Source organism: Carcharodon carcharias, chromosome 15 (genome assembly GCF_017639515.1).
Source record: "Carcharodon carcharias isolate sCarCar2 chromosome 15, sCarCar2.pri, whole genome shotgun sequence".
Classification (NCBI taxonomy): Eukaryota; Metazoa; Chordata; class Chondrichthyes; order Lamniformes; family Lamnidae; genus Carcharodon; species Carcharodon carcharias.
In genome coordinates, this window is record NC_054481.1 from 9,218,381 (window position 1) to 9,240,828 (window position 22,448).

Here is a 22,448-nt window from a genome sequence, read left to right on the forward strand (position 1 = left end):
GAGGTGGGGGGAGGGCCTTGTATTCGGTTTAAATCTATTCCTGATGTGGAACAATTGGATTGCATTATCATCAGATCATTGAATAAATAAACATCAATCCTTAAATTATAATCCCACCTAACTCTGTAAATGAATGAGTGAATTCAGTTTTCTTAATAAAGTGACTGCCTCTGGATGGCTCTGCTTGACTTTAGTTATGTAAGAAGAGGAGCCACTTTATCATAAGATCCTTTAACATATATGAGAGCAACGCAAATGATTTATTTTGTGCTAGGAATGGTACTTTCTATTTTGATAACACTGCACAGAAAATCAGGATGTATAGAGAATGTTACTTCCATAATGGTTTTTATTTTAATCATCTCTTGAAAGCAGCTAACAAAAGAACCTTGTTCCCAAAAATTGAATGCCCTTCCAAACTTTAAAATAATAGAGAATTCAAGCTGATGGAAGGGGAGGCTGTTACCCAATATATACCCCTCAATATTCACAAGTAGATGTTGAAAAATTATGGCTTCAGCAGTGGCTTCTTTATTATACACAAACCATCCTGTAACACTTAATACAAAAATGTGACACAGGAACTGTAAACACATATTTAACATTCCATTGAAAAGGGTGGGACATTTAGTGCTGAGACAAGTAATGAACATATTGTGTTAACCTCAATGTCATGTAACACAGGATAATACTTATATTGTAAGCACAATCTCATAGCTAGGACTATGAACAAAGCTGCATTTGTTTAGTCAATATTATTTTTCTTCCTCCATCAAGTTTCCCATCTTATTTTCCACTCTGAGCTTTCTTACTTTGATAGCACTTTGATAGTATGACCCCAAAAACAGCGCCAGACTGCCAATCGCCATTCTTCATATTGCAACATTTGCACAATAGAATAACCAGCTATAACATTCGAATAGTTTGTGCAGTAAGGTCTTTGTACAGGGCAGGTGGCATAACATTTTTTTACATTTTTAGATCAATATGGTTGGGCTTAAGTTTGAGATAAATGGGTTAGCCAAACACAAACAGCAGGAAGTGATAGTGTGCAGAAGCTAAGCCTGCTGTGAGCTAGAAATGAAGTAGGGAAAGCATATGAGTCATTCAGATAAGGTCAGGAGTGCAAGGTAATGGAGGAAATAAACAGCTTGAGTTTTTTTTAAATTAGCATTTCCATTGGTTCACACAATAGTTTAACTTTACTTTTTTCATAAGGTAAAGGTTGAGTGATGTCAAGTTATGAGATTCAGTAAGATTCAAGCTTCCTAACTGTTTACATTATCAATAAACACATTTCAAAGTATGCTAGAGGGGTATCCTGTGTATATCCATCCTGCTGACCTTTATCAATACTGAACAGATTACCTTAGCATTGTGTGGTCATACATCATTAGGCTGCACTACTGCAGTGGAGAGACTGCAAAGAAGAACCGTAAGGCTGATCAGTGTGTTTGGGATTATGAAGGGTGATTGAAGAAATTTGGGGTTGTCAGCCTTGAAAGAAGATGTCCAAGAGGCACTTTTATAGAAGTATACAAGATAAATAGAATGGAAAAAAAGCAAATCCAGAAAATTACTTTGAAGTGAACAGGCTGGATTTCAAATTTTTTAAAATGCCTTGTTTAAATACAGGTCAGGTTGAAATTTGGACAATGCATCTTGAACAGTTTGGAAAATATCAGAATTAGCAGCACAATCCAAGATAATTAGATAATTGGTTTAATAAAAAATCATCGTGGTGGCAGATGCTGAATTGTGATGATGATATAAAACAAGCATTCATAATTCACAACAGTTATAGACAATCATTAAAATAAAAATAAAGTATAAAATAATAAAATATTACACAATTATAAACATTTCAGTACACAAATAATTAATGTGTTGCAAAATGCAGGTCTTCTTAATTTACAGAGTGAAAATGAAAAGTCTACTACACTCTGCCTTTTGTATTAAAGTCCATGGATCACCTTGTCAGATGAGTTAATTACATTCTCACTCATTTACATACTATTTATGTGTTTTATAATTAGAATTTACTGATAATACAGAAAGTCTTGCAAAATTTGTACTGGAGTGCAATGTTCCCTTTAAAATTTAAAAGTTGTATATAAAGTCAGTTAAAACTTTTTGGGTTGCAGCTGTGCAATAGTAGCTTGGATGTAACGCTCCTCCACAGCTGCAATATTGCAGGTAGAGTTAATGCCTTGATTCAAATATAACTCCTTCGGAAGAACTCATATTTGACTCAGCACCGGCTCTGTTTCTCAGTCCACAGATTCTGCCAGTATTTCTAGCACTTCCTGTTTTTATTTCAACACCCAGCAGTATTCTTAGGGTTGACAACTATGATTAAATAGATTCCTGGAGGTTTTAACACCTGACTTTCCCCATGATCCAGCCTTTAGTCAGCCAACACATTCATCTTTGTGAGCACTGCCTTCTGACACCAATTGGAAAGCAAAAAGGCTCATTGCCCAACTGGATGAAGCTTCACTGTCAAACCAATCTTTCTCCCATTTTCAATATTGGTATATCTGGTTAAAGAGAAATGTTCAAAGAAAATGAAAAAAAAAACAATCTGTTTAGTGTCCCTAATGATATTTCTCCAGGGTTGCACACAGCAGTGGCCTCCAATTACAAAATCTTCAAATCCTAGAACTCTGCTTTTATATTATTGCAACATTCCTGGGACCCACCACGTGCGCTTTTCTCCCCAAACCCAACCCCCGCCCCGCCCCCGTCCCGACGCGCAGGCGGCGACCAGGGCGGGGCGGTGATTACGCGCCTGCGTCAGACACGCTTGCGGCGACAGCGTCAGGGCCTCTGACGCGCTGACGTCAGGCCGCGGCGCGATCATTTGCATAGTGAGCGCGGGGGTTTGTGGGAGCGAGCGCCGGGCTGACAGCTGCTGCCTCCCGATGCGCCTTGAGGGACCTCAGCGCCCAGGTGAGTGGGGACGCCGGTTCGGGCTGGGCGGCTGGGGGCAGGTGCGCGGGCCTCGGGGCTGCGGGCTGGAGGCGCCCTCCTGCCCTCCCTGTCTGTGTATTATGTGCTTCAGTAAACGTTTCCATGGTGATAGATGGTGCTACGCTGTCATTAAAGGGGAGGGGGAGTGAGGGAGGGGAGGAGGAGGAGGAGGAGGAGGGGGTGTTGAGGTTCTCACGGTTGCCAGGGTGGGGGCTGCTCCCTCTGGGCCAATTTCCCCCTTTATCCCAGCCTCCTCGATAGGGTAATCGCTCCCCCCACCTCCACCTCTCCCACCACCCCCCCCCCCCCCCCCCCGGGCCCTGTGCGATGCTATGGCATCATTTTCAAGGGGATTTCCCCCCCTTCTCCTCCCCCCTCCCCCTTCTCCTCCCCCCTCCCCCTTCTCCTCCCCCCCTCCCCCTTCTCCTCCCCCCCTCCCCCTTCTCCTCCCCCCTCTCCTCCCCCTTCTCCTCCCCCCTCCCCCCTTCTCCTCCCCCCTCCCCCCTTCTCCTCCCCCCCTTCTCCTCCCCCTCCCCCCTTCTCCTCCCCCCCTTCTCCTCCCCCCTCCCCCCCTTCTCCTCCCCCCTCCCCCCCTTCTCCTCCCCCCTCCCCCCCTTCTCCTCCCCCCTCCCCCCTTCTCCCCCCCTCCCCCCTTCTTCTCCCCCCTCCCCCCTTCTTCTCCCCCCCCCCCCCCCCCTTCTTCTCCCCCCTCCCCCTCCCCCCCTTCTTCTCCCCCCTCCCGCTCCCCCCCTTCTTCTCCCCCCTCCCCCCCCCCCCACCCCCCACTCTCTCCCCTCACCTTTCCAGCCCCTTCCTCCAGTGAACTCCGCCCGAACACTTCAGCATCCATCCCGCCACCGGGGATCCTGGCCTGATCACACATTGGCTCAGGCTCAGCAATGTTCAGAGGCAAGTGTGTGCCTGCTGCCCTGGATGGAGCAAACACTCTGCAGATTCCAGTCAGCTGATGGTACGATTCAAGCGGCTGAAAATTCATTGTTTTATTTGATGGGGCTTTGTCAGCTCATTGGGAATTGCTGTTTGCGTCCACATCATGTGGGGGTTTTTTTTCTTTTTGTAGCGCTGAATGAAATGGCAGCAGAAATCTCAAATCTCATGTTGGAGTGTATCCTGGTTCCCCCTCATGCAAAGATCGAGAATGAGAGGGCACTGATTTAGAGTAATTGGTTAAAGGAGCGAAAGTGACACAAGGAAAAACTGTTTCATGCAGTGAGTGGTGAAGGTCTGGAATGCACTGCCTGAGAGTGTGCTGGGGGCAGGTTCAACTGAAGCATTCAAAAGGGACTTCGACTGTTATCTGACAAGGAAGAATGTGCAGGGTTGTGAGGAGAAGGTGGGAGAATGGCACTCAGTAAATTGCTCATTCAGAGAGCTGGTGCAGACATTATGGACTGAATGGCCTTCTGCACTGTAATGACTGCTAGATCTGCCCAGTTTCAAAGAATGTCTTACCAGTGTTTATGCTATAACACAAGAAACTAACTTAGAATGGGGTCATGAGGTCTATTTATGGTTCAAAGAGTTAACAAATTGCATAACAGTACTTAAAGAGAACATACATGTATCAAAGGGTGTAGAATAATTTATAAGTTCAGTTGTTATAGCAAAATATTGCTGTGGCGAGAAGTACCCATCTCATTAGTTCTCATTATCTTATTGTCTGCTTTATTTCATGAGTTGAACTGTTCCTTAGAGTCCAGAACATTTAAGATTTCACCCAACCACATGTGAAGTGGACATTTTCTACTATTGTTATTGCCTTCAGGCTTCTCTTGATTGTCATGTACTTGATTACAGATGGGCCAGAAACTGATTGTTTTATTTAAAATTGTGGTTACCACTAGACGTAGCAATGTATGCAGTATAAACCTGTAAGGACCATGTCAAGAAGACAATTCTAATCCACAAGAGAAGGTCCAGAACCGCTGGAATAAACAAAATGTCACAGTCCTAAGAGGCCCCATTGGCATTTTTCCACTCCTGGGACAGCATCATGGATATAGCGAATAGCACTTATAAATTACGTGTTTTTTTTACTGTCAAGCTAGTCCTGTAAGCTGGTCATGAATATATCATTCCTGCATTTGAGGGACTGGTAATTAATTTGCTTCTACAATGTTGTTTGGCATTGAATAGAATTTAAAATTCTGGTTGTTTCCCATCTTGAAACAGTGTGAGGAATACTCATGGGGGAGAATAACACCAGTTAATGAAATTAATATTTTGAAAACTATGACTCATCCTGCTAGAAGAACTAGAAATTGATTAAGAAAGAAAGACTCACGTTTTATTTACTTATTTAGTTCTTTCACGGGACATGGGCATCAATGGCTACTGCAGCATTTTTATTGCCCATTCCTAATTGCCCTTGAGAAGGTGGTGATGAGCTACCTCCTTGAACTGCTGCAATCCATGTGGTGTAGGTGCATCCACAGTGCTGTTAAGGAGGAAGTTCCAGGATTTTGATCCAACGTCAGTGAAGCAATGGGGTGTGACTTGGAGGGGGACTTGCAGATAGTGGTGTTCCTATGCATCTGCTGCCCTTGTCCTTATGTGTGCTAGAGGTCGCCGGTTTAGAAGTTGCTGTCAAGGGAGTTTTGGTAAGTTGCTGCAGTGCATCTTGTAGATGGTACACACTGCTGACATGCATCGGTGATGGAGGGAGTGAATGTTGAAGGTGTGAATGGGGTGCCAATCAAGCGGGGCTGCTTTGTTCTGGATGGTGTCCAGCTTCTTGAATGTTGTTGGAGCTGCACTCATCCAGGCAAGTGGAGATTGTTCCATTATACTCCTGACTTGTGCCCTGTAGATGTAGGACAGGCTTTGGGGAGTCAGGAGATGAGTTACTTGCTGCCAAGTTCCCAGCCTCTGACCTGCTCTTGTAGCCACAGTATTTATATGGCTAAGCCCAGTTCAGTTTCTGGTCAATGGTAATCCCCAGGATGTTGATAGTGGGGCTTCAGTGATGGTAGTTGATATAGCGCCTTTCATTATCTCAGGATGTTTTAAAGTGTTTTACAGCTAATTAAGTACTTTTGAAGTATAGTCACTGTTGTAATGTAATTCCAGTTGACTTTTGCTAGGTTTGCATGTTACTCAAATAGATGCAAAGATAAGCAACCACAATTTTATCAGCTCACATAACAATTACCAATCTTAATTCCTCATGAATGTCTTTTGTGACATCGATTTCAGACAATGTATAAAATGCATAATAAGCATAAAAATGTTCTTATTTGCTCCTACATATTTTGTTTGTTTCTAAAGAGGAATTTTGATTCCTGATATAAAGAAGTTTTTGAATTTATTTAGAGGCTATAACTTTATCCCTAATTTGAATTAGGTTTATTTTTCATGCCTATATATAAAGTGGCAGTGGAGGAGGTTATGCAATGTACTGCTTATTGCATCCAGATGGTGCAGTTATTAGCAAAACAAAAACATGATTGAATGATGGAGCAGACTCGATGGGCCGAATGGCCTAATTTCTGCTCCTATTGTCTTATGGTCTAAAAGTGGATGTCTGGCATTTTGCTTGATGCCTATTTTATTGAACCAAAATCAAGTTTTCAGTGGCTTAGTCCAGGAATCTGCTTTTGGCACCTTTCTCAAACAGAGGCTGGGACCTGTTTTCTGTGGGACCAAATGACGTTTCAGTTATCAATATTGCCTTTCTAGCTCTGAGATTGGTAGGGGCCAGGTCTATCGAGTTCAGGCATACTTTTTGAAATTTTTGAGATTTGTATACACTTGACACCTCCAGGAAATGAATCTTTGTGGAATCTGCAATGTCATACCAATGTCATTAGCGTGGACTCAAAGATTTAATTTCCTTCCTGAAATCATGTAGATGGGAGGTGTTGAAAAGACTCCACAGAGTTTCAAACTGGTTTACTTATCTGATGCGCAGAGCTGGTGACTTGAGGTAGTTTTTGTTTTCATTAGATGCAGGACTATCATTTGTAACTGTCCTTTATTTAATTGAATGGTCAAGACACCTCCTATTCAGAAATATTCTAAAGACTTCCTAAAATTTAATATTTGAGTTTACCATTGTGTAAAGAAACAAGGCAATTTGGCAAATACTTTTTCTGTAGCTTCTTATATGTCATTATAGTTTAGTTGCAGCTAGTAGGTAAGGTTTCCAAATGCATTCATGTTTTTTACATGATTGATACGTTGATGTAATTGAGCTGTGTAAATTCTCTAAAGTGATTTTTTTAAATAAGATTCTGAATTGTAGCAACTGATAAAATAGTAATTACCTTTGGCTGCCCCTGATTATTCTTCCTTATATGGGTAGTGATTGCTTCAATACAATTTTCATGAATTACTTGGAAATTTCAAATTAATGAAAATGTTGGTTAACTTGCCTTAATTTGTAGGATTGTTGTAGACATTTTTGGGTGATTGGTTGGGGGGTGGGGTGGATGTTGAGGTAAGGAGCAAAGAAAGATTCTAGACCTGCCAGCAATCATGGAGGCTCAAATAAAATGCAAGCATTAATAATAAAACAATAGAATCATACTGTTGACTTAGTTTTAGGCTTGTAATCGTTTGTCTTCCTCAAATTTTCAGCATTTGCTCTGTAAGTAACTAGATATAGTGAAGATTTTATCATGGGTGTCAGCCATTCATTCAGGTGGTCTGCCTGAAGGCAGGCCCTTGGCTTATTGTCTGCTGATGCTTCATCCTGAACCATTTTCCTGTCAGTTTTTTGTCAGTGGAGGTTTGCCATTGCCTTCACTCTCAGGCAGAGTGAGGAGGCAAATCCCAAGTCTATCTCGGCCAGAACGGGAATCAAACCCGAGCTGTTGGCATTATCCTGAACTCCACATGCTAGCCGTCTAGCCAACTGGCCCCCATAAAATTAAGTTTACACTGAAAAAAAATAAAAGAAAAGCTTGCATTTACAACCTTTCACAACCTCTGCGCACCCCAAAGCGCTTTACAGTCAATGTAACACATTTAAATGTTAGTAATTATTGTAATGTAGGAAATGTGGCAGCCAATTTGGGCACAGCAAAGTCTTATGAGCAGCAATGTGATAATGGCCAGATAATGTTTTCCTGATGTTGGTGAGGACACCTGAGAGAACTCTCCTGTTTTTCAAAACACGTGGGATCATTTATGTCCACTTGAGAGGGCAGTTGCATCTCAGTTTAAAGTCTCATCCATAGGACTGTACCTCTGACAGTCCCTTGGTACTGCGCAGGGGTGTTAGTCTGGTTTATGTGCTCAGGTCTTTGGTGTAAGACTTGGCGCACAACCTTTTGGCTCAGGAGATGCTGCCACTGAGCCGTGGCAGACACACCATAAAATAAATAAACTGAACCTTCTATATGACCATGCCAGTATTTCCTAATAAAACCTTGTCTTGTATTATCAATGCTCCTAATTGTTAATGGCTCTAATGGCACATAAACACACACCCCCAATGACATGGATGTTAGGATAATTTTAGTGGAGGTTTGGATTCTTAAACAAATTGTCAGAAGCTACAGATAAAGAATTTAGAAAATGCGCAGGGGGCTTCATTTTGGAATAAATTCACCACCAATTATGGAAGCATCTATAGGTTCGATCATTGTATATATGTCTGTTATTTAACTGTAGCAATTACATATCTCTCAATTTTTGAGGATTCGAACATTTTAAAAGTGATCTCCGACACTTGGTACGATAAGAGATAAGCTGATGAGATAGATGGCAATTTTATGCTCTTTCAATGGTGCAATCTAATCAGATTTCACTGTAATCCAGAATATTCACTGTAATCCAGAATACTGAGGAACAATCACTGCACAAAATGGTGTACACATCACACTGAGTGCCATAAGATGGAAAAAGAGTTGTACACTACTGGAGAATATAAGAACAAACAGTGCTGCCTTACACTGATGGATTCCCCACCAGCCTCCAGTAGAAATCTTTATATTTCAAGCATTTTAGTGAAAACCATCAGCAGCCTAGGTGAGTTCAACAAATTGCAGCACTACCTCATTTACCCAGTGTTTAAATTAGGGTTGGCATTGGTGGCAGTGAACTTGGAGGAAAATGGCATTAGTCTGCTGGTAAGTTGTACCTTCAATTCAGAATGTACAGCTGTGGGGTTAAAAAGAATTTTGCATCAGTGACTTGGAGGTAAATCCTACCTTCAAATCCAAACCAACTGTCTATTGTATATACATTTAAACTTGAAAAATGGGAGATCCTGCTTTTAATGCCACAATTAACATAATAAATAGGATGTGTAAAAGTAGGCTGAGGACAGAATTGGATTAGGCGAATAGCCTTATCAATTTTCATTGTTCAGGCTTTCATATCAAAGATCACTGTTTGGCAAGGTACTGCCACCACTTGTGGAACCATACGCCAGCTTGAGTTGTCATTCTCGGGAGGTGTAATGGGAGAATGTTGGCATACACATTTGCAGGAATAAGATAAATAGTGAATGATAGGTTCTAATTATAGCACAGTCCTGCAATTTTCAGTATTGTGTTTCTTTGAACTCTACTGAATGATAGTGCAGACCCTCATTTTAACAGTGCTCGACAGTCAGGCAGATTGCAACAGAAGTGTTTTATTGGAATCCCTGAAAGTGCAGACATTGAAAACTCTGATCTTAATATGAGTGTTGGCCTTTATAGTCTCCACATCGGTGCCTAATTCAACATGTTAATCTAATCAAGTTAGTAAAGGCAGGTATTGATTTTAATACTGCTCTTTACAATATCTGTAATTCCATGACTTGAACTAATATGTTTAACATATGTTATGGTTATGTATTCAGTAAATTAAATATTTTACCAAAATTTTTATATTAGAATAGAAATGGCAATGAACTGTACAAATTTAGAAAAAATCTTGCCTTTATATTTAGTACCAGGTTATGTGCTTGCTGTACACAATTTGGCTGACACGTTTTCCTTCATTACAACAGTGACTACATTTCATAAGCAATTAATTGGCTGTGGACCAACCTGAGGTTGTAGAAGTGCTATATAAATGCAAGTTGGTTCTCCTTATAGGTTGCAGAAGGTAGCAATATTTAAAAGTTGAGAGGTGACACTTGCACACGATGCACTGACAAGAGAATTCAAGTTCACTTTGATACATAAAACATTGGGAGAATTCCCCTTGTTGCTACCCCTTGATTTGAGAATGACATCTATTCAGGGTCTTCATGTGACAGAACAGGCTGATTCTCATCCCAAAGCTCTTTGGGCACATGGGACAGGATGTCCTGCAAAGTAGTGGAGGATTTGTTTCCTTTTCTTTCTTCCTCTGCTACCACTCTGCCTCATCATTAAGACGCTTTGACCCAAAGCGTGATGCAGCATGATGGACAAGTTGTCGCCATTTTGAACGATTGGTAACAAGCTGATCCCAGTCATTAATGTCAATGCTGCCCTGCTTCATAGAGAGCTTCAGAGTACCTTTGAAGCATTTTCTTTGTCCTCTCTTGGCTATTTGAAAGTTGATAAAACATGACTTAGTGAGGGAGATGCTTTTTGGCCACCTGGACACAGTCCTGTCCATTGAAGTTGATTTTGCAGGAGTTTTGCCTGAGTGCTTCAAGAAGGACACTAGAGTTTGTTCAATGGTTCTCCCATTGAATCCAGAGGATGTGGTGGAGGCACTGTTGTTGGAATTTCTCCAGCACTCTAATGTGTCACTGATACACAGTCAGGTCTCACCGCAGTGCAGGAATGTGGCTCTGTACACTAGGACTTTTGTTGACTTCTGGAGATCTTTGATGTCAAACACGTTGCTGTAGTTTGTGGAAGGCTGAGCTGATGCAGCTGATTTGGTGTTGGATCTCCTCAACAATGGTGGCCTTTTTGAGAAAATTGGCTGCCAAGAAATGGAAATCGCTCAACATATTCCAGAGTCGCTCCTTCAACATATATGAGAGATGGAATATTTGGCTGACTGTTGATATGAGTTATGTTTTGGCAACATTCATGGACAGGCTGAGTTTCTTGTATGCAGAATTGAAGAAATTGGAAGTGGCTTCCAAATCTGGTGCGGGGTGGGCATAGACACTGCAGTCATCTGCAAACTTTAGATCATGTATATCTATGGTGGTCAGTTTAGTTTTGGCACGGGGGTGACTGAGGTGAAAGAGCTTTTCATCTGGACTGTAATAAATGCTGAAATCAGAGGGCAGTTGACCTTTGAGCTGAATAGCTGTTGTCAGGTAGAATGCAAATAGCCAGGGTCTATCCTTGCTTGACCTCGGTTTGGATGATAATGGTGTCTGTTTCAGATCTCCCACTCAAGACAGTTGCAGTCATGTCATCATCTCTGTGACAGCACTGACATCATACTTCCATGTGTTAATTTGTGCCCTCAACTCATCTGCCTTATTCGTCAGACTCCTTGCTTTAAAATAAGTACCATCCAACTTTCCCAAACTCCCTTTGCCTTAACTGGCCTTTATTTTCTATGCCTTCCAGACTCACTTGCTTTCTCTTCTAATTTTGGCTGTGCATCTTCCCCTGCTGAACCTCCTCTCAGAATCCCACCCCCCTGCCAAGTTAGTTTAAACCCTCCCCAACAGCACTAGCAAATCCCCCCGCGAGGATGTTGGTCCCATTCCAGTTCAGGTGCAACCCGTCTGCCTTGTACAGGTCCCACCGCCTCCAGAAATGATCCCAATGTCCCAGAAATCTAAAGCCCTCCCTCCTGCACCATCTCTCCAGCCACGCTTTCATCTGGACTAACCTAATTCTATACTCACTGGCATTGGAAGTATTCCAGAGATTACTACCATTGAGGTCCTGTTTTTTTAATCTGTTTCCTAGCTTCCTAAACTCTGCTTGCAGGACCTCACCCCTCTTTCTACCTATGTCGAAGGTACCAATATGCACCACGATCTCTGTCTGTTTGTCCTCCCCCTTTAGAATGCCCTGCAGCCATTCAGTGACACCCTTGGCCCTGGCACCAGGGAGGCAACATACCATCCTGGAGTCACATCTACGGCTGCAGGAATGCCTGTCTGTTCCCCTTACTATTGAGTCTCCTACCACTATTGCTGTTCCCCTCTTTTTCCTACACCCCCCCCCAAATGCAGATTAGCCACTCGCAGTGCCATGAGCGTGGCTGCACTGCTCAAAGGAACCGTCACTCTCACTGTTTTCCAACACAGAAAAACGGTTCTCAAGCGAGATGCACCCTGGGGATTTCCTGGCTACCTGCCTGACACCTTTCTTCTGACTGATGGTCACCTATTCCCTCTCTGTGTGCACTTCCATAAGTTGTGGGGTGACCACAGTAAATACAGTTTTAAAAAAAAAAGTTAAATTATTTATGTACTTTAAATAAAGACTAGAACCCTTACCTTTCCTTAGCTTAATCTGTTTTAAACTGGAGAAAAACACTTACCCACTACTCGCCAATCAGCTCTCACCTTTGTGCTGATGTCACTTTTTGAAGCTTCCCCACACTCGCGCTGGTTCTGATCTCTCTGCTGCTCTCTCGCACTGTCTTGTGTTGTCATTCTTGTATTTTTTTTGAGAAACATGCTTTATTCATAAAATATCTGGAAGAACATTACAGAACATTTCTAAATCACCATCACAAAAAGTGCAATCAGATTCAACTTTTACACATGGATCATGAAGTGCTTCAATACAATCAATGAATATTACAATCATTTCAATATGGTCATTACAGACAGTCAGACAGTGCAATGATATTGGAGTTATCAACATACAACATGTTACACTCTGGGGTGCTTCAGTACAATTATAGTGCAATTAGTATTCAATGCATACTTTCATTGTGAAACAAAGACAAAAATACCTGGAAAAACTCAGCAGCTCTGGCAGCATCTGTGGAGAGGAGCACAGTTAATGTTTCGAGTCCGTATGACTCTTCAACAGAACTAACGTTCATTGTGAGCCGTCCAGCCCGAGGGGTCTATACAATTCCCAGCCCCTCGGTGCACTGTGGAAGAAAGGTCTTAGACAGCGATCTTTCTCCATTGCGCCTTTGCGGCGGCTGCCCCAAGCTTTAGTGCGTCCCTCAGCACGTAGTCCTGGACCTTGGAATGTGCCAGTCTGCAACACTCAGTCGGGGACAACCCTTTGCACTGGAAGACCAACAAGTTTCGGGCAGACCATAGAGCATCTTTCACCGAGCTGATGATCCTCCAGCTGTAGTTGATGTTTGTCTTGGTGCATGTCCCTGGGAACAGTCCGTAGAGCACAGAGTCCTGTGTCACAGAACTGCTCGGGATGAACCTCGACAGAAACCACTGCATCTCTCTCCAGACCTTCTTTGCAAAGGCACAATCCACAAGGAGATGACTCTTGTTATTTTCAACAAGAACTGACTGCAGGACACTCTTCCCAGACTGCTTCACCATGATGCTGACTGAAGGACACCCTTCCCAGACTGCTTCACCGCGATGCTGACTGCAGGACACCCTTCCCAGACTGCTTCTCCGCGATACTGACTACAGGACACTCTTCCCAGACAGGAGGTAAAAGGGCAGTTGTTGTATCTCCTGCACTTGCATGGGAAGATGCAGTGGGAGGAGTAGGGAGTGTTAGGGGTGATTGAAGAGCAGACCAGGGAATTGTGGAAGGAATGAACCTTTTGGGATGCTGAAAGAAGGGATGATACGTTTGGCAGTGGCATATTGCTGGAGGTACCAGAACTGCTGAAGGATGATCTATTGGATGTGGAGCCTGATGGATTGGAAGGTGAGGATATGAGAGGGAGGGGAAGGGGTAAGAGTGAAGTGCGGGAAATGGAACTGACACTGTCAAGGGCTCTGTCAAGCTCAGCGGGTTGGGCGGGGGGAACCTCAGGGTTAAAGGAAGATGTATCGGACGCACCACTTATAGAAGGTGGCATCAGAAGAGCCAACTCTTTGTCAGAATGGGAAGCTGGTTATAGATGGGCAGCTTATAAGAGGAACAGTGCTAGGGAAAAAGTAGAGGACAGGAGATGATTAAATGACAGAACTGTTGATGGTGGAAGACAAAAGAAATAATAATGAGAGAAATTAGAAAAATTAAAGATATCTGAGACTCGGGAGACATCTGATTTGTTAGAGCAGAGTAGCACCGGGAGCAGGTAACTTGGAAAATCAGCCAAAAGCTGAAAAGGCAGATAGACATAAGGTGTGCAGACCACCCTGTCAGTTGTGCACCAACAGGGGATCGTCATCCCTAAAGCAAGCTCATTAATCTTTCCCTATCTCAGAAGCACTGGTACACCCATGCTAAATTATTTTTTAACTTGGTGTGAAAGTCGCTGGCTAGACCAACACTTGTTACTCATCCCTAATTGCCCTTGAGAGGGTGATGGTAGGCCACTGCCTTGAACTGCTGCAGCCTACGTGGTTCCAGGTTTTTCACCCAACGACTTGAAGGAACAGCGATTATAGTTCCAAATCAGGATGGTGAGCGGCTTGGAGAGGAACTCGCAGGTGGTGGTGCTCCCATGTATCTGCTGCTCTTGTCCTTCCAGGACACGGGTTTGGAAGGTACTGTTGAAGGAGCCATGGTGACCTGCTGCAGTGCGTCTTGAAGATGGTGTACACTGCTGCCACTGTGCGTCAGTGGTGGAGGCTGTGAATGTTTAAGGTGATGGATCAGATGCCAATCAAATGGGCTGCTTTGTCTTGGTTGGTATCAAGCTTTTTCAGTGTTTTTGGAGCGGCACTCATCCAGGCAAATCGAGTGCAGACTTCGACACTAGATAGTGGGCAGGCTTTGGGGAGTCAGGAAATGAGTTACTTGCCACAGAATTTTCAGCTTCTGACCTGCTCTTGTTGCCACAATATTTATGTGGCTAGTCCAGTTAAGTTTCTGATCAGAATGTTGCAATCAGCAGCGAACATCCCCACTTCTGACCTTATGGTGGAGGGAACATCATTGGTGAAGCAGATGAAGATGGTTGGTCCTAGGACACTATCCTGAGGAGCTCCAGCAGTGATGTCCTAGGAATTAAGATAATTGACCCCCAACAACCACAGCCATCTTTGTTTGTGCTAGGTATGACACTAACAAATGGAGAGTTTTCCCGCTGATTTCATTGACATAATTTTGCCAGGGCTCCTAGATGCCACACTCAGTCAAATGCTGCCTTGATGTCGCTCTCACCTCACCTCTGGGGTCCATCGCTGTTTCCCATGTTTGGACTAAGGCTGGAGCTGAGTGACCTTGGTGGAACCCAGATTGAGCATTGATGAGCAGGTTGTTGCTGAGCAAGTGCTGCTTGGTAGTACTGTTGACAACCGTTTCCATCGTTTTATTGATTGGTGAGAGTAGACTGATGGGGTGGTAATTGGCCAGATTGGATTTGCCCTGCTTTTTGTGGACAGGATGTACCTGAAAAATTTTCCACATTGTCGGGTAGATGCCAGTGTTGTAGTTGTACTGGAACAGCTTGGCTATTGGCCCAACTAGTTCTGGAGCACAAGACTTAAGTACTACAGCTGGGGTGTTGTCAGGGCCCATAGCCTTTGCAGAATCCAGTGCCTTCAACCATTTCTTGATGATATGTGCAATGAATCAAATTGGCTGAGGACTGACAGCTATAATGCTGGGGAGCTCAGGAGGAGGCTGAGATTGATCATGCACTGGGTACTTCTGGCTGAAGATGGTTGCAGATGCTTCAGCCTTATATTTTGCACTGAGGTTCTGGGCTCTGCCGTTTTTGAGGATGGGGATATTTGTGGAGCTTCTTCCTCGAGTTAGTTGTTTGATTGTTCACCACCATTCAAGACTGGATCTGGCAGGATTGTAGAGCTTTGACCTTATGCATTACTTTGTAGGCTCACTTTGTTCCCCCATTATGTGCTGTTTCTGTTGCAAGTAGTCCTGTGGTGTAGCTTCATTTTCAGGTATGCCTGGTGCTGTTCCTGGCATGCTGTCCTGCATTCTTCATTCAACCGGGATTGATTCCCCTGGCTTTATGGTAATATTGGAGTGAGGGATATGCCAGACCACGAGATTACAGATTGTGGTCGAATACAATCCTGCTGCTGCTGAAGGCCCACGGTCTCATGGGTGCTCAGTTTTGAGCTCTTCTGAATCTATCCCATTTAGCACATTGATAGTGCCACACATGTTTATCCTCAAGGTGAAAATGTGTCTTAACTCCACACGAACTTTGCATTGGTCATTCCTACCAATTAGCCGTGGACAAATGCATCCACGACAGGTAGATTGAGGGCGAGGTCAAGTAAGATTTTCCACCTTGGTTCGCTCACCACTTGCTGCAGGCCCAGTCTAGCAGATATGTCCTTCAGGACTCTGCCAGCTCCATTAGTAGCATGCTACTAAGCCATTCTTGGTGATGGACATTGAAGTCCCCCCATCCAGAGTACATTCTATGCTCTTGCCGCCCTAGCATCTGATACCTGAGGCTAAATTGGAACAATGATGATAAATGAAGATGGTAAAGTCAATATTAAAGCCAGATTTAACCCCAGTCCCGCCCCAGGTGTTGTGTAGGTCCATTTTTTTCCCATTAGATGTCACTGGCCTAAAATCAGGAGCTGGAGGCATGGCTATTTTTCTCCTTCCACTTTCTGGAGCACTGAAACCAATTGTAACATCTATACTCCTGCCTTAGCTCTGATCAGTTTGCTCAACACCTACTGGTTCTCAGACATGATTTGCTTAATGTGTGCGGCTTAGAATCACAACAAATGGTGCATTTTGATAATTGAATCTCCCTGCTCATTCAAAGCCAGATATTTTGTCCAGTTCTACAGCATTTTGAAAGCCTGTATTAGAGCTTGACCCTATCCCCATTCTCATTTTCTCCAGTGGTCATCCTGTCAGCTTCCCATATAACTTCAGAGCTTCAAAGTTTGCTTTTCCTCCAAATAAAAAGTCTTGCTATGGGAATCCACATATATCCTAGATATGTCTGCCTTTCTGTGGGATATGTGGAACATTCATTATTCAGTCCTACTTGGGCCCCCTCCCTCATCTTTTCCCGGTACATAGATGACTACTTGGTGCTACCTGCTGCTCCCGCCATGAACTGGCAAAATTCTTTGACTTTGTTTCCAATTTCTACCCTTCTCTTGCCTTCACCTGGCCCATCTCTGACTCTTCCTGTCCCATTCTTGACTTCTCTGTCTCCATTTCTGGAAATGGACTATCAACTAATATTCAGTACAAACCCATGGACTCCCACAGTTACCTCAGCTGCACTTCCTTGCACCCTGCTTCCGGTAAGGACTCCATTATGTTCGCCCAGTTTCCCCATCACTGTCGCATCTGTTCTGATGATGTAACCATCCACACCAGCGCTTTCGATATGTTTCCCTTTCTCCTCAACAGAGGGTTCCCACCCAACATGGTTGATAGGGCCATCCACCATGTCTGTTCTATTTTGCGCACTTCTGCTCTCACTCCTTCCCCTCTCCCCCAGTACCATGATAGGGTTCCCTTTGTTCTCACCTTTCACCCCACCAGCCTCTGTATTCAACGGATCATCCTCTGCCATTTTTTTGCCAGCTCCTTCGTGATACCACCACCAAACAGAACACGTCATCCACTGTGCTCCCCTTGCAGCATTCCGAAGGGACTGTTCCCTTAGCGACACTCTGGTCCACTCCTCAGTTGCCCCTAAGACCCCATCCCTCCCCTACAGCACCTTTCTGTGCAAGCACAGGAGATGAAACACCTGTCTTTTCACCAACTCGCTTCTCACCATGCAAGGCCCAAAACACTTGGCAGCGATTTATTTATGCTCGTTTCAATTTAGTATACTGTATTCACCTCTCGCGACATGGTTCTGTTGAAGAGTCATACGGACTCGAAACGTTAACTGTGTTCCTCTCTGCAGATGCTGTCAGACCTGCTGAGTTTTCCCAGGTATTTTTATTTTTGTTGTGGTCTCCTCTACGTTGGGGAGACCAAACGTAGACTGGGTACCTGCTTTGCAGAACACCTCAGTTCAGTCTGCAAGCGCAACCCCAAGGTTCCAGTTGCTTGTAATTTTAATTCTCCACTTTGCTGTCACTCTGACCTTTCTGTCCATCACCTGTGCAGTGTTCCAATGACAATCAACACCAGCTCAAGGAACGCTACCTCATCTTTCATCTTAGCACTCTAAAGCCTTCTGGACTCAATATTGAGTTCAACAACTTTAGATCATAACCTGTACCTCCATTTTGTTCTGTGTGTATTTTGTTATTTTTTATTGCTGGCTTGGTTCTTTGTCCTTCATTTTGCATTGATATGGCTGCTATATAGACATTCATGCCTTATCTAGGCATAGCCTTTATGACTTTGCCCATTCTCACTCACTTTGGCTTTTGCATCATGAAATCTTTTTGTCAGCTAATATCCCCTGCCCCCGCCACTCAATCACGGACCTTTTTAGTAGGAAGATGTGCAGTTTTTAACTGATTTGAAAATGTGCTGTCATTAATAAGGCTGTGTTTGCTGCCAATACTGCTCATGCGCAATTGTATGCACAGTTGCCATCTTTATAGGGGCCATTGTGCAGCAGGCGCATGCACAGTCATCACTGGCCCTGGAATTGTAAATATTACAGCGCCGGCAGTTTCAAGTTAACATTTTTAACAATCCCCTCCATCCACAGCTCACCCCAAACCTCTCGGACAAGGCTAGAAAGAGCAAGTGGAAAATGGAACCTACTCCATCTGCCCATTCTCACCGCAACCCCCAATTAAAATGACACACCTCGTTGGTGTGTCCTTTTAGAAATTTATTAAAAGATGAAACATGGAAAGAAATGGCTGGGGGGAGAGAGAAAGCAGGAGAGACAGACAGGGAAATGGCCATGCTCTGAGTGCCCGCCGGGCTCAGGAAGCGTGCAATTGCTTGAAATTTCAGACCAGCCATTTAATTAGTTTGGAGGCATGGTCTACCCTGGTTACGTTTTTTTTTGGTTGCATAAATCATTTTGGAGATATATGGGCAATGAAATAAGATCCATTACTAATAGTTTGAAGACTGCTGAAAGAAAAGCTGTTACTGTTTGAGGGTGGATTTGTGTCTCCTGCAAATGGACGTCATTGGATTCTGTGCATGCCCTGGCAGGTATCGGTGGTCCTTTTGCTTGGCCATCCTGTGTTGGCAGGGGACACAGTGCACAAATAAAGCAACCGCAGAACGCTGACGTGAGCCGACCTTCCTTTCCAAAGAGAGGAAATCTGAAATAAGACCAAAAAAAGCTGCAAAAACTCTGCAGGCCTGGCAGCATCTGTGGAGAGAGAGAAACAGAGTTAATAGGTCGATATCCTTTCATCAGAATAGTTAACTGTTTCTGACCTGCTGAACTTTCCCAGCTTTTTTTTGTTCTTATTCCCTTTTGTCCTTCCTGCCCCCTCCCCCACTTATACTGGCTTAAAAACTCTTACATTTCAATTTTTCTTCAGTTCTGATGAAAGGTCATCGACTTGAAACGTTAACTGTTTTTCTCTGCACAGATGCTGCCTGACCTGCCGAATATTTCCGGCATTTTTGTTTTTATTGTTCATTTATTATGGTTTGTTTTCTCTGAACACCCTCCATATTGAATTTTAATGCAAAATACTTCAGTTTAACCTTTTGATAATGAGACAAACACTCTGTGTTCCCTGAGTTTGTTTGAACAAGTTGTGTATTTTTGATGTGCAACATAAAATCTTCTTTCTTTTCTCATCCTTCTCTCATTCTTATACCGAGGCAAAATGTGGGAAGAGTCAATTAGCTTTACATATGCAGAAAAGGAACAGCGGTTAAAGAGAGAAATATAATTCAAAAATTTGTGCCTTGAAGCTAGGTTGTTGTCTTTCACTTTGGAAAGAAAGGTTGGCTCGTGTCAGTGCTCTGGATTTGCTTGATTAGTGTTCAAATCAGTTAAAAAAAAAAGTCACATCTTCCTACTAAAAAGTAACTCTATTTATGTAGACTAATATAACTTCATAAAGCCTCTACACACTCTTTCCAGTTTCTTTAACAGAATTAGGCCTTGCCAGCAGGTGATGAGCAGACTAAGTTCCTGCCACGTGCTATGCAGTTGTTATTGATGGTCATGCCATTTTAAAACAATAAGCATTTATGAAAAGCCGCACAAATGGGTATTGAGACAATAATGCTAGTTGAGGTGTTAAAAATGCCCCTACCTAATGGGCTTTGCTGGAGGTGTTTAAACACCAGCTTTTGCGAGCGAATATAATGATTTGATTGCAAATAAATCCAACATGTTATGCAAAGATAATATGTGCAGCCTTCTGTCCTAATCCCTTACAGATGGTGTAGAATGCTGAACAGGATCTGTTCCATATTTTGTTGGATAATATCTGTACACACACATGTTAGCCTGGAGGTTGCTGCCACTCACTCTTGCGGTTCGACATAGGTCCTATTTATCTGTGTTTAGCAGTTGAATTTAAAAGGTGCTATTGTTTTTGAAACAAAACAAAGAAATGGATAATAATTGTGTGCAGATTCTGATCTGTTGGGGTAAAATGCAAATGTAGGAATGCATTTATGTCAAGTGCAATTTTGAACTTGGGTGTATCTGAGAATTCCTGTTTATATTAAACATCTGTGTCATGTACAGTTTTTGAATCGGCTGGTACTTTAATATTAATTACAAAGGTCTGAATTGGGTCTTTTGGTTCCTCATGATCAATTTTCAAGTATACTGACTCAGTTTGTCGTGAACTGAAATTTGTCGAACACTTACTGACATTGCTAGAGATTATTAGGAAGTGTTAGTCAAGGTCCCTTAGAAAACCATTTCAGAAAACCCTCCCTGTTACCTATTTGGGGCCTTACACATCTCATTCTTGATGTTTTTTGTGCATAGTTTTCCTTTCCTTTCCTTATGAAGGATTTACTTGCTTTTGGAGGAGTGCAGCAAATGTTTTGGAGACTGATCGTGCGATGAGGGTTGTGCTATGACAAGAGAATGAGTAAACTAGGCCTATATTCCCCAGAACAAAAACAGAAAATGCTGGAAAAACTCAGCAGGTCTAACAGAATCTGTGGAGAGAGAAAAAAATCAGAGTTAACGTTTCGCGTCCTTATGACTCTTCTTCAGAGCTGGGGCTCGTCATAAGGACTCAATGTTAACTGTTTCTTTTCTCTCCACAGATGCTGTTTGACCTGCTGAGTTTTTCCAGCATTTTCTGTTTTTTTTTCAGATTTCCAGCATCTGCAGTATTTTGCTTTTACCTATATTCCCTAGAGTTTGGAAGAATGAGAGGTGACCTAATTGAAACATATAAAATTCTTAAGCGGCTTGACATTGTAGATGCTGGGAGGATGTTTCCCCTCTCTGGGGAATCTAAAACTAGGCCTCACAATCTGAGTAAGGGGCTGAATTTCAAGGCTGAGATGAGAATTTTTCACACTCAGTTGTGAATCTTTGGAAATTTCTACTACGAAAAGCTGTGGATGCTTAGTCATTGAGTATTTGAAGACAGAGATTGATAGATTTTTAGATACTAAGGAAATTGAATGATATGGAAATAGAGCAGGAACGTGGAGTTGTGATAGGCGAAGGTTATCTAACATACAGTCCAGGGGCCTGAGTCTGGCCCGCTAAGAGTTTCTATGAAGCCAGCAAACTACTGTTCAAAATACAGCAAAGTGGAAGTGACAGATTCTGCAAGGAGCTGCTCTTCCAATCACAGACTGGGTTCTGTCTTGCATTTGCTGCTGATAGGCTCACTAGTGAGCAGTGGGAAGTTGAGTAGCAGTGCTCAGCTTTGGTGAGTCTGCACAGCAAGAGGAGAGGATGCCTATTGGGAGTTGGGTGAGGGAAGGGGCAAGAGAGGCTGTGGGGGAGCCACTGCCTGCCTGGGGCAGGGGGCAAGGCTGCCTCTTTGAGGGGAGTTAGAATAGTCAAGTGGTTGATCGTATCCTCTATCATTTTGTATATAAGTAGTGAATGGTGGCGTAGTATTCAGCCATTGGGAATCTCGCAGCTAAGTCCAATCATATCCTCTACCATGTACTTTCCAGCAAGGATCACTGAATAGTGATCAATAGCAAAATGATTTCTTCTTTCATTTCACTAAGTCAGGAGTGATGAGGCCAATTATAGCATGCTTGTTTCCAGCCCAGCCAAGGTCATCTAGTCAGCACTTGAATGTGGGATCTGCCTGATCTTTGCAGGTTGGCTCTGCATGTTGCAGTACCTTTGGCTTTGAGCCTTCAAGGAAGCATTTTCTGTTCTGCCTTGGGAATATATGGAGTAATAAATTATTTTCATAAAATGTGTATGCCCTATAGCACAAAATATGACAGCAATGATAAGATTTTACCGATGTTAGGCCTAGAGTTTAGAAGGATGAGAGGAGAGCTAATTGAGGTATATAAGATGCTGAAGGGGATAGACAAAATAGACGTGGAGCATTCTAGAACGAGAGGCCATAATTTTAGGCTGGGGTGGTAGATTTAAATCAGAGATGAGGAGGAATTACTTTTCTCAAAGGGTCGTGAATCTGTGGA

The 22,448-nt window shown here is 43.1% G+C and overlaps 1 protein-coding gene across 1 annotated transcript in view; it reads left to right on the forward strand.

Annotated features, from left to right (window-relative positions):
* The first annotated feature begins 2,844 nt into the window (after positions 1–2,844).
* mrtfba (myocardin related transcription factor Ba) overlaps positions 2,845–22,448 on the forward strand; it is a 283,562-nt gene continuing 263,958 nt past the window's right edge. The window contains exon 1 of the mRNA XM_041206102.1: positions 2,845–2,952. The gene's annotated coding sequence lies outside the window, so the exon portion shown is untranslated. The remainder of the gene's footprint in view (positions 2,953–22,448) is intronic.